The following is a 13,626-nucleotide window of genomic DNA, read 5'->3' as shown; positions in this document are numbered from 1 at the left end:
GGATTTATTACTTGCATTAAACGTCATAAACACACGCTCAAGTCATAAATCGTTAGAAAGCTTAAAGTTCATGATTCCATCGAGCCACCACAAGCATAAGTGACTCACAACGGTTATATCATGTTCGATATAAGCAAGACGACAGATTCGAGTCTAATTGAGTGTGTGTTCCTACCTGTCTCTTGTGTCTTTAATCACACACGGTGAAATATCGCCGTAAACGTGGTATTCATACTTCGCCAACATTCCAGCTATTAGAATATCCAACCTTGTAATCCAAATTATCTGGTCCCCTCACAATCTTGTATTTTCGGCAAGTTTGACATAGAGAAATCTAGATCATGCTCATTTCTCGGTTTTGATCGCGTGTACTTTTTCCGTGTGCGGCGACATTCTCACTCGGCACATCGTTGGAAATCTGTGGTTGTGCAGTTTCCATGAACTTTGTTCTCAGCCAATAGCATAAGTATTTCTCAAGATACTCCCAGCTAAACCATGAAATCCCACAGTCCCCATTGGCCACGTGGGAAAAACTACAGCATATCCCACCCAGTCACAGAAAGGTCATAAAACTGGCATTCCTGTGAGCCAATAGGAGAAAGTTGAATGATATCAAACATGGCCAAAAAAAACTATCCCTTGAGGTCTCCAGCCCTTTCATTGCAAAAATAAGGCCGTCTTATTCATTCACATTTCAATCAATTATGATTACTTATTCTATAAATCTATGTATGTCTACTTCTTTTAGGCATTGTATGAGTGATGTGGAGGTGTTTTTGTATTTCAGAAGTTATGTATTTAGCACTTTTTGGCGTTTTTAGAAATAAGAAATAGACAAACGCACAGACATATCTGTAGAAATACTTCATATAAAATCCATTTTAAGTCATTTTCTTCCGGATTCTTTCTGTTCGAAGTTGAGATATGTGGCTGGGTACTATTTTAGTATATAGCCCATGTAATATGCTTACAGTAGTGCTTTTTATTAATTTTTCAGATGATTTACTTGGACGGAAATAAAATTCTGTGTTCTAACCTCTGTAGCTCTGTGGTCAGTAAGGCCTAGTGTCACAATGCCACTAGAAACAACAAATTGAGAGTGTTAGCTTCACAATGACCTCAGGGTCACCCAGAGGGCCAACGCAGTGGAAAACTGCAGAATGTTTTAGGGGGTAAAAATTTAGCGAGAAAATCATATATTTTCAGGTGTATCATAAAGGTTTTTAATGGGCTATGCTGAAATGTTTTTGGTGTTTGTAGGGATTTGCACAGCTGTGTGTGTAACCGCCTAATAGAAGGTTTAGCCAAACTTTGCAATTTAACAATTGACAACGCCACCAACTATGATTTCACTTGTTACCAATCCCAGGGACTCCCACTACACAGGCAAGCCCCAGCAAAGATCAGACGCAGTTGTTTTAAGGTACAAAAAGTAATTTATTACGACTCAAAACATTCACTTAAACATGACTATAAAAAACATCGGAGTGTAAATCGGAGTGGTGAATGGTGTGTGAGTGTGTTATCTGATGAGCAGGTGGCACCTTGTACGGCACCGCCCGGCCACAGTGTATGAATGTGTGTGAATGAGAAGTTTCCTGTAGATGTAAAAGCGCTTGAGCAGTTGTTAAACTGGAAAAGCGCTATATAAATACAGCACATTTACAGGAGAGTGACATTGTATAGTTAAGTGTTTAAGAAATGTGGAAGAAACTATTTAATGTTTTCAACGGTCCTCATAGGTGGATCGTATAACAAGATTAAGACGGCAAATAAAACACTGCATGCAAATATCAAAACACAAAACCATGCATATACTAATACAATAAGCTATTATAGTGTCACCATCTATCAACCACTACTTAAGCACCACTGTTTCAAATACTCTGGCCTGATTTAAAGTCACTGAAACAAATAGCTTGCCTCCGTACAAATAAACCCAATTTTAACAATTAAAACAGATTCCAGTACGAGTGTCATGGCTAGCCCATGCCTTCATTTAACCGGGGGTAGCATGTTGTATTATGCTAAGCTAACCTTAGAATGTGCAGTAGTAAGGGACGGTTAGCGTGAGCATGATCATTAGCATGTGGGCTTGCATCAATGAACACATGGTTGGTCATTTTATTTTAGGTCATTTAAGTACTTGTCAAAAGACTAGAAATCTTGGTTGATAAATCAACCCGTACACTTCAACGAGGAATCTAAAGTTGGAACACGTGGGAAGTGAGTATCTAGACTAGGCAAACAGCAGCGCTATGACTTTGCTGTATGGACGGAAGAAACGACAGTTAGTATATGTCACTGTCTGGCAAACATGAAGCACAACATGCCAACATGTCCTTTGCTGGACCATCCAGCGTACCTGCTGGACCATCCAACGTACCTTGGCTGTTCCATCCAGCCTACCATGGCTGTTCCATCCAGCTACCTGGCTGTTCCATCACGTACCTTGCTGACCCTCCACGTACCTTGGCTGGACCATCCATACCAGCTGCCATCCGGTACCATGGTCTGGACCATCCAGCGTACCTGTGCTGGACCATCCAACGTACCTTGGCTGGACCATCTAGCGTACCATGGCTGGACCATCCATGTACCTGGCTTACCCCCACGTACCTTGGCCATCCAGCGTACCTTGGCTGGACCATCCACCGTACCATGGCGTACCATCCGCGTACCTTGGCTGTACCATGCAGTACCTTGGCCATCCACGTACCTTGGCTGGACCATCCAACGTACCATGGCTGACCATCCAGCGTACCTTGGCTGTACCATCCAGCGTACCTTGGCCATCCAGCGTACCTTGGCTGTACCATCCAGCCAACCCGCACACCACACCCAACGCTCGTCCCGCCACACAGAACGCCAGGCAGCGACAGCAGCAGAAAGGGAAAGACAGAGCTCACCGGCCGACAGCCTTTTAATTTCCGTGTGTCTCACGTGACCATATTTAAACCCGCCGTTACACCTCAGAGGGGCTGCACGCATGAGTGTCTCAGCAGAACCTCTTCAGCCTTTTCCTTGGACCACTGACTGGACTATCAGTGGCCGGATGAGCTTCAGGCCGCAATTGAGCTAAAAACAAACAGAAGGGGGGCAGCAGATGGTGTCACCAGCTTTTTCTCCAATTCAACCCTCAGTACACGCAGGTTGTTTGGGCTACTTAGCTGTAAGAACCACGCCAGGACCAGCATTGTCAGAAGAAAAACCTTGTAAAAGTACAAAAAAATACCACAAAACCAAAAAAAAACTAATATGCATGATTTGTATATACAAAGAACTTGACCACTTGTCCTTTCTAATGTTTCTTTTTTCTTTTGGTGAGCCATCTCTTCAGCTATGTAGTTAGTTACATGGTTACAGGGATTCGGGAGCCCAGGTGCCCCAGCTGCACTGGACTTAGACACAAAGCAGAATCATACCGACCCACAAGAGGTTCACAGGACATTCCTGTAACATACTGCATACATGCGTACATGCATACATGGCATGCACATTACTGGATGTATGCAGAGCACAACTGCCACAATGAGTGTCAGTATTATGTCAAATGACAAAGTTCATGCATGTGGCTATTAAAATCCTCTAAACCACAGTTTATTGGCTTGCACTGTAAACATGTAAGCAGTAAGAGTACTGGTTTTTTGGTTAAGTGAAAACGTTGGAACCAGCAGCCACAACCAGGCTGCAAATTGATATTATAGGCACGTGTGTACTGTCAATTAGTGATGGATTACTCAAGTCTCCAGGTCCTACTCGACTTGGGCTGCTTTTCTTTGGTCTCATGACTCGACTTGGACTAGTGCGCTGATGACATGGACTCTAGATTATGAAATTGGACTTGCGCATTATGAAATAGGACTGCGGAAGTTGATGAAGTTTCTGACTACTAATATGTGCGATAGGCAATGATAAAAATCGAGTCCAGAACTCAAGTAGCCACTCTGAGTTACCATTATTAACTTTAAGTCTGACTTGACTCTGGAGTCCTGGATCTCCTTGGTGGCTCGAACTTGGACTCTGACTCGCACACTGGGGACTCAAGCATGACTCGGATCTCTACAGTTGATGACTTCTACAACAATGCCGTCCATATACTTACATGCAACCACACGCAAACAGCCACTGTCCAAACGCCGTATTTTAACACGTTCGGGGGTGAAAACGGTTGAAAGTGCACACACACTTATTAAAAACATGATGAAAGAAACCCATACGGTGAATCCATCATGTATGCGTTCTGTACTGTAGTACCGACAGTCAAAACAAATTCCTATTTGGTTCAAGGCTGATTAAATATGGTCCACATGTCCACCCAGCAGTATGGACCACCAGAGGCTGTGACCATATTAAATCTGTCTGTGTTAATAGACTGTAATGAGAAATATAAGCAATATTTTAGATAGATAAGCTGAGATGAGCGAAGGAAAACAGACAGAAAATGAGTGATACGTCACAGACTAAGGGGACAAACTTGAGGAATAGCGGACAGAAAGGATGATGGGTTAAGGAGAGAATAAAGAATACTTAAAATTGTCATTTCTTAAGGGAGGGCAGGCAATTTACTTTAAACAAAGCTGTGAGACAGAACAGTGTGTGTGTGTGTGTGTGTGTGTGTGTGTGTGTGTGTGGTGTGTTGTGGTACTTCTGGCCAGGGCAGCAGGTGTGCTGGTTTGGTCCTGCTCCAGTGAGCTGTGTCTGGTGGCTCCACCCCCAGCGGGGGCACAACAGTTTTGGGAGTGTTTGTGTGTGTTGTGTGTGTTTGATTGTGAGGTGAGTGAGTATAGAGAGAGAGAGGTGAAAGGAGGTGAGCGCCATGTGACGAGGTGATTAGATTAGCAGCATCTGAGGCCTGTCGGCTTGGCCGGGTGTCTGTCGGAGGGTCAGGGCCGTCGTCTCTCGCCGTACATTCACTGCTGTGATTAGCTTCTGATGGCGAAGTCATCCAAACTTACAGTCGAGCCAACTTTTCTCTGTAAACAAGTAAACAGGTGACCGTTTTCCGCATTTGCCAACATGCTCTGCCATCGCAGAAATTAACGAGTCATAGCCGTGAGTGGTTTTGGCTGATGGTGAAATATCGTTTATTGTACATCCAGAAGGACTGGATGTGCACTGGCCACTTTGCTCTGATTGGTTGTTCCATCTCTACCTAATCTCGTGAGCTTAATCATGAACAGATAAATCCAATTATTTCTCGTCTTTTCAATGCACCTGACAACTTGGACCAAGGGACATTAGGCAAATAGACCAATGCAGTAGCTCGACTGTGGTGCTGTAAATGAACGTAGTACAAGAGCGACAACGGTCGCATGGTAGCATAAAGACCTGAAATCTTGTAAGGTGGTTGTTGAAGTGGTGCTGGGTCAAACACGGCCCTTTTACCCAGGAGGAACCGGGTCCATGTCCCATTATTGTGCCCCATGTATAGACCTTAGTGGTCCCACTATACTGTATCTGAAGTCTCTTTATATAGACCTTAGTGGTCCCCCTCTACTGTATACTGAAGTCCTTTTATATAGACCTTAGTGGTACCTAATACTGTATCTGAAGTCTCTTTTATATAGACCTTAGTGTCCCAATACTGTACTGAAGTTTCTTTTATATAGACCTTTAGTGGTCCCCTAATACTGTATCTGAAGTCTCTTTTATATAGCCCTTAGTGGGTCCCCTAATCTGTATCTGAAGTCTCTTTATATAGACCTTAGTGGCCCTATACTGTATCTAGGGGGACTTAGCCTTTCTACTACTAAACGACATGTATCATTATTTTTCTCAGGAGTATAATACAGATAAATTAACAATATCCTAACGACGCCAGAGGTGGACTCGGACAAAAATTAGTCCCCGGAATTGCGTCCCTTACCGACCATAATTTCAGATGGGGACATGATTGCTTGTAATTGCCACAACCAGCCACAAGAGATTAGGCACAGCACATGAGACCCACTTACAGGGTTTTCATTAAAAAACAATACACATCATTTAGAAAACCTTGAAATATACTCCATGGCCATCTTAGAATTTAAATGTAAAAGGCTTCAATATATAAAACATATTATTGCATACTTAAACACCCAAAACCACCAAAGTACGTTGGACAATAGCGAACTAGACACACGCTTTATTTTGAAAAGTAGAATCACATTGATGTGTCTGATATAACGTGGGCCAGAGGCGAGCTGCACCAATCACATCGTGTGTATTGACTATAGAGCGGGTGCCAGAGGCAAGCTTGCACCAATCCCATCGGTGTATCTGTATAGGCGGGGCCAAGGCGGGCTGCACCAATCGCATCGGTGTATCTGAAATAGACGGTGGCCAGAGGCGACTGCACCAATCACATCGTTGTATCTGATATAGCGGGTGCCAAGGCGAGCTGCACAATCACATCGGTGTATCTGATAAAGGCGGGGCCAGAGCAAGCTGCCCAATCCCATCGGTATCTGATATGGGGGCCAGAGGCAGCTTCACCAATCCCATCGGTGTATCTGATATAGGGTGGGCCAGAGCGGACTGCACCAATCACACCGGTGTATCTGATGTAGCGGGGCCAGAGGCAAGCTGCACCAATCCATCGGTTTACGATATATGGGGGGCCAGAGGCGAGCTGCACCAATCACACCGTGATCTAATGTAGGCCGGGCCAGAGGCAAGCTGCACCAATCACACCGGTGTACTCTGATTAGGCGGGCCAGAGAAGCTGAACAGAGACAACATCCAATCTAGCAGTTAGCTCCGCTGGGAGCTAAGCGTAGGGCTCTGGATACGTCACCCTGTGTGTTGTTGTGATTGTGTAGTGTTATCCAATATCGTGCAGTGAGATTTTCAAATGCACGCTTGCTGCCCCCCCCCCCCCTCAAATGACCACTTCATTGAAAAAAGACCAGACCCTTATTTGTTTTCGGATTTGGTCTGGTTTTCCAGGCTACATGTAACACACACATCAGAATATCTCTCTTCGGAATAAGGGCAAAAACACTGAATTATTAATGCATTTGCATAGTCATTCATATCCCCCTTCATGATGAATTGTAATAAGGTTTGAATTTCCATCACAGGTCAGAGATACAGTATATGTGTAAACTTGGTTTATGACAAATGTTGACAAAACTAATGACCCATTAGCTGTTCTTTGGCAAGTGCTGTATACATATGATCCAAAAGTGGAATTTTGTTCTGTGGGCAAAAATTGAGGTAAAGTTCTTGGACAGTCTCTGAAAAGTTCCGCAATCAAAGGTGCCTTGGGAAAGTTTTTTTTCCCCTTGGTCAGAGAATCCTAGATCCTGCCCTGAGACAGTTGTGCATTTTGTTTGAACAATGGTGAAAAAAGTCTGTTTGATAAAACATAATTAATTACAAACTAGATTTACAAAATGTTTCTTTAATTCTACATTCGCACCAAACAGCTCCGTGGCTTCTGACTGACTTCCTCCAAACTTTTCACTTGTCCTTTTGTGTCTTTGGTTGTCACTGCAGATCGCACTTTTTTTTTTAAAACGCAGGTTTCACCTTACAAGCTTGTTAAGTCTGACTGTCCTGGCACGCATCCATATTCAAAATCCTCCTTCCATCTTGAATAATCTCTTTTGAATCCCAGCTTCTACTGTGTGATTGACGCTCGCCTCTTCCATCGTCGCCGTCGGATGTGGCTGTGTGGCTTGCAGCCGGTGTACCCATGTGTGGTACTGGAGGTACCCAGCTGTGAGCCACCAGCCCAGGCATGACTCATAACGCGTCCCCCCTGTCACCTGTCAGTCACGCTGACAGAGGCCTCAGCAGACACACAGCATAAGTGGTACAGGGTGTCTGGATAGCAAGTTTGAAAAGTGATAGGCCAGTGATATCTTGTGTGTATGGTGTTGTGTGTGCTACTTCAGTATGCTGTGTGCATGACTCGTGAAGAGCGTAGCATCATCGCCCGCGAAAGGGTGTGTGTGCTCCCGCCTGCAGTGCATTGCTTGTGAAGTACTATTGATGCGTAAACCAGGGATGAGGAGAAATTGCCCGGTCACTCTCAGCGTGAACGATTCTCCTCCTGTCCTCGTCCTCTTATCTGTCTCTCTGCACAACAGAGCTCAGGCTTTAGGAAGAGGGATGTAACTCTGTGTGCACGGATCTCTGGCGGCTATTTTTTTTATTTGACAATATTGAATTTCACCGCATTTACACATCTCCAGATCGCATAAATATAGCTTCATAGAGTGTTTATGTTGCAACTTATGGGTCTTTTTTGTCCCAGGGAAGTCTCAAGAACCGACAGAATGCCCATACAGATACACCTATCCTTTCCTTTTGTGCATGCTTTCTGTCACTCTTTTTCTACTTCCTTCCAATCTATTTCAGAAACGCAACAAATATGAATATCAGGCTCATTGTTATGGTTTTAATATCCGCTAGCAACGTGTCTCTAGGGATGTCAAGTTGCTGTTTCAGTTGGTCCAGATTAAAATATCTCAAACAATTAATAGATGCAATTTGGTGCAGATATTATGATGCCCACGGGGGAAAAAAAAACTAGAATTTGGTTATCCCCTGACGTTAAAAGCCCACCAGTGGGTCAAGGTTTTCACTTATCCTCAACATCTACAGATGGATTGCCAAAAAAAAAAACGTTAAACAGCATTCATGACTCCGAGACAATTAACCCAAATGACTTTCATGATCCTCTGACTTTTATTTCCATGCCACGACAAGCTTCTCATTTTGGTTTTGAGTGGATGTACTTACTATGACGAATGGATTTGCCATGAAATGTGATGCAGACATTCTTGTCCCGCTACAGATGGAACTGTGATGACTTCACCATAGAGTGCTGGCGTTGTGATGTATTTTTTGTAGCCCACACCTGAAGTTGGCATCGCTCTGATTCCCTCACATGAAGCCAGTGGGATTTTTCCATTAGATTTTGGTTGTGCGTAGTAGCGGAATATCCCCCGTCAACATCTGACTTCTCATTTTGCCACTCAGCGACCGCCTTTTCAGGCTTCAAAATCATGGATATGGTATTATGGGTAGTTATGTTGCAAAACATGTCAAAGTTTGATCTTAACCACAGACTTATTTCAGGGATCCAACCAAAACCCACTCGAAAATCATTGACTTAAACAGAGCTTTTTCCAAAAGCTCTGTTGTGTAAGTGACTACAAATACGATGAGTTGGACGGATGGTCAAAATACACACCAAATGCTACATTGTTATACTTATTGGTTTATGTACAAATAGACAAGTGTTGTAATCAATCAGGGTATTTTCTTGTCATCACTCTGTGAATTCTTTGTCTGTGGCTTAGGTGGTAAAGCGGACGCCTACCAATTGCAAGGTTTGGTGGTTTGACCCAGGCCCGAACCGTTGTGTATTTGGGCAGACACTAAACCCTGAATAGCGCCCAATGCTGCGCCATCGGGTGTATTGTGTGAGTGTGTCATCTGATGAGCAGGTGGCACCTTGTGGCGCAGCCCGGCCACAGTGTATGAATGTGTGTGTTAAGGGTGAATGGTTCCTGTACTATGTTTAAACCACTATATTAGTTTAGACTAGAAAAGCATAACTGAAACAGTCCATTTAATCAATGGGGTTGAATATTTATTTAAATAAATTAGTGTTTTCAGACAGTTTACTTGACTTTCAAAACGGGTAAATTGTATGTCCATTTTGATATTATAGTTCAACATCCATTTTATTTATAGTATCAAATCATGAGGAGTTATCTCAGGACACTTTACAGGTAAGTGTATAACCGCACTCTATACATACAACAATTCCAGTTAATTCCATTTGACTCCCTTGCCTGACCCTTTCTTTTCTTCTTCCCCATCCTTGTTTCCACTGTAACCCCACCTATATCACACCCTGTCGCTGTCTCATTATTGTGGTCCAGCCATGGAGTGATGGTCTTGAGCGCCCTCTGAATGGATGTACGTGGGAATGACCCATTATTCCACCCTGGGCAATGAGAGCGTATGAATAAAGCTCCCCCCCCTCCCCCGCTGACGCCAAGGGTCACCCCCTCTTCTCTTTTTCCTCTTTACTCCGTCTCCCAAACCTTCTCGCCCTCCACCACTCATCCAGAACACATACAGAAAACAAGTCATTTCATAATCATGTCTTTCATGGCATGAGTCTTTACTGAATGCATTTTCAACTGTCAAATGAAATCGTGTTAAGCACTTTGCTCTGAGTCAGAGTAACTTGAAACGAGGCACATTACTTTACTCACGTTATAAAAATAAAAACATAGAAAGTACTGCTTGTCTGATTGCAGTTGATAGCACTTAAAACCAATGTACGTTTTACAAAGTGCAGTAAGATGTAATCATCCGGTCCAAAGCTACGAGGCAGTCATGGTGCATTTGGTCTATTAAACGAAATGATGAGCTAATATCCACCAGGAACAAAAGCAACGTGGTGCCTCATCAGCAACAAACATATAGTAATGGATATTCAAGAAACGCATGAAGAGAGACAAGGACTTTTATTAAGTATCATTAGTCATTCCTCGTTTTATTAGTATGTTACCATAGTTCAGGCAAAAATGGCTTCTTGTTTTCCGTCCGATAATGTTGATGATGTCATGGTGCCAACTCCTCCTCTTGATAAATTCAGGATTATCCATATCCCCAGAATCCATTTCACTCAATGCAACAATGATATAATAATTGCTGCTCTGTTTCTCTTCCCTAAAGGCGCTGACACACCAACCACCATATAGTCAGTTCTGACGAGGTCAGTGACTCGAGTCTGTTCAGTGTGTACCGGCCGGTTTTGTCCAATTTGACATGTTGAATCGGGGGGGTTGGGCAGTCCGGATCTAATCAATCGATTGGTGCAGTGCTAGCCGGAAATGACGAGCCGGTACGGCTGACCAATGCCTTTCAAAAGCTTTGTCATCTGAAATAAAGACGATTTGCAACTGTGGCCTACTTCTCAATCAAAATTTTTTTTTTAGAAACATACTTTGGTGAACTATTATTGTAAAATTCAATCTTATTCCAACCCACTTAAGAGTTTGTCCAATCGCTGGGTTTTTGTTTTGTGGGCGACAATATAGATTAGCTCGCCTGCTTTTATGGAGACATGTTTTAGTCTCGCACATAAGCAGTAACGTACACTCGAGCCGCGGTGATTTCGGTGTGTTCCGAGGCTTTTTTTAACGTCGGGGAGACTGTCGATCCGACTGCCTGTTCTGCCAACGGATGGTGTGTTGGAGCCTTAACCAGATAGTTTTCTGTATTTCTTTCCATCACTCTTAAGCTAATGTCATTGAAAGTTAAACTTCCTGCACAGATGTTTCAATTAAAAACCCTCCAACAACTCAAAGGACATGACCGACCCCCGCCGTTCCTGGTTTTATTTTAAAACCTTTGCAGGAAGTGTTGAGTTTCATGACTGTAACTTCGTCTGTATTGCCTCCTGGAACCAGGACCTGAGTTCTCCCTTCTGGGTCGTGGTTGTAGTTCCTATATTGAAAAAAAACACCTGAATTAGGACTTTTTCCAGGAGGACCACACACACACACCATAAACATTTGCAGATCTTCTTTCATGTCCGCCATTGTTTTGAGCAAACAGTCGTGGCCGTCACCACGTGTATTTTGGATCCCCGTATCCCTAGGCAAGTCCCGCCTACGAGCGCTGCTCGTTATGGGATTCATTGACCTCAGTTGTGTTGTAGGGAAGATAGCGATTGGTCGGGTGGGACCTGAACGCATCGGTTATGTTACCTTGCGTGAGCTTGGATGCTGGCCAATAGTGTGTGTGAATCATATTGAAGGGTGAGCCTTGCGCTCGGAGTTCCAGGTTCCATATCCCTCCCGTCACACACACTAACCACGCGCCTGTAGCTCTTACGGGACCTGGTTGGTTCGGGAACCTGCTAGTTCAGACACAAATTCATGTACTGACAAGATGGATTTCTTCTCGGTGGGATCTTGTGACATCGCGACACCATCTTCCGAAATACCTCAGAAATTGCCTTGTATTTGTACAGGACATTTTGTCCCCAGGATATGTATCATACTGATTTTTTTGGTCCCTTAACCGGTCCTAGCACCTAATGAGTAACCCTTTTGGTTTTACGATATATATTCAGTGAATATCTCACTGTGTGATGGTGAGTGATAAATTTTTGTCATGGTGCCAAAAAGTTGGAATAGATTCAATGTTGACAGATCCTTTGACATTTATTGTTAAACTGAGTGATCACTAACATAGTGAATCCATTGTTAAAGAGAGTTGGAATGTCAGAACCTTTTGTCTATGATTTAATGACTGTAGATGAACACTCGTAAGTCTTTGATGATTTTATCATTATGTATTTCCGTTGTGCATGTTTGCAGGCAAAGTATCTATAAGTTGTTAACAACTTATTCTGAGCTAGTACATGTAACATATGCGGAATTAATCACGCAATTTATTAAGTACAGATATTGCCAGTGTATAGATTATTCCATATTCCTCAGTCGGTTGCGACTGGTGCTAATTTGGTAATGCGATTCATCTTGGAATACAAACTTAAATGTTATGTTATATTGTTCTCTGCTATAATGTAAAATACATGATATTATTAATTTACAAAATATATATTATATACAGGAACTATTTAGAGTTGAATAAGGGGTGGACAAATAACAAGCTTCGGTTTTGTCTGCTCCTTTGTTGGACGTTGAACACTTATTATAGATACTGTTTATCCTTTTGATGTTTGTTCAAATACTTATTTTATTATTTTTGTTGGAAATAAAAAGTTAAGAGACAGAATCCTAGCTACATTTAAATGACTCTAAAATGACTCACTGTCTTTGGTGAATTGGGATTCCGAGAATGTGCCGAACAAAAAAATGATCCAAAACAAAGTGATCCAAGGAGTAGATAAAAAACATCCATAAATTTGGTGTTTTTTTCACCGAAAGCTCTTTTATCTGTGACTTTTTTTTTCCCCCCAACCACCGAGGCACCTTTGAATTCTTTTAGGGGTTTCTTTTTTTTTTTCAATGTTTAATTTAAATTATTTTTTAAAAGGCCCCCAAATTTTTTTTTTTGTGACCCAGACAATGAAAGTGGTTTTTTTAAATTGTGGGGGAGAAAGCCTACCCCTTTGTTTACTTGTGTCTTTTTTTTTTTATGGTGCGTTCCAATTTCGAACCACCAGTGGTACAGTGGAAACAAACAGGCTAAGTGTAATTACAGAGTGTTATAGTATATCTTATTAAAAAAAGCACAATAAGCTGACAATGGAACATAGTGAAGAAAAACATCCATAAATAGATTTGGTAGAGAAGCATAAAAAACACCACACTGCATGACAACAGGAGATTCTAATAGAAATCATCATTGTGTTGCATGAACAGGTAGACGTTGATGAAGGGCTAAGCATAACGGAGCAGTGATCAGTGATCACACTCAGGGAGAGGCAGGCCTGGCTCTTTAATTAGAAACCTAACCTGGACGTCCCAGCAGAGACTGTATGAGGATCTCACTGTAACCGGAGAAGATCCTGCTGGTCAGAATCTAATTATAGACTGAGATGAGTGTCATTACAGATCTGATCACTATCCACACTATTGTATCATATAGGACCACACTTACTCTTGTCATCGCTTATCCCCCCCCCCCCCCCCCCCC

Source organism: Etheostoma spectabile, chromosome 16 (assembly GCF_008692095.1).
Source record: "Etheostoma spectabile isolate EspeVRDwgs_2016 chromosome 16, UIUC_Espe_1.0, whole genome shotgun sequence".
Classification (NCBI taxonomy): Eukaryota; Metazoa; Chordata; class Actinopteri; order Perciformes; family Percidae; genus Etheostoma; species Etheostoma spectabile.
This window is presented reverse-complemented; position numbering follows the sequence as displayed.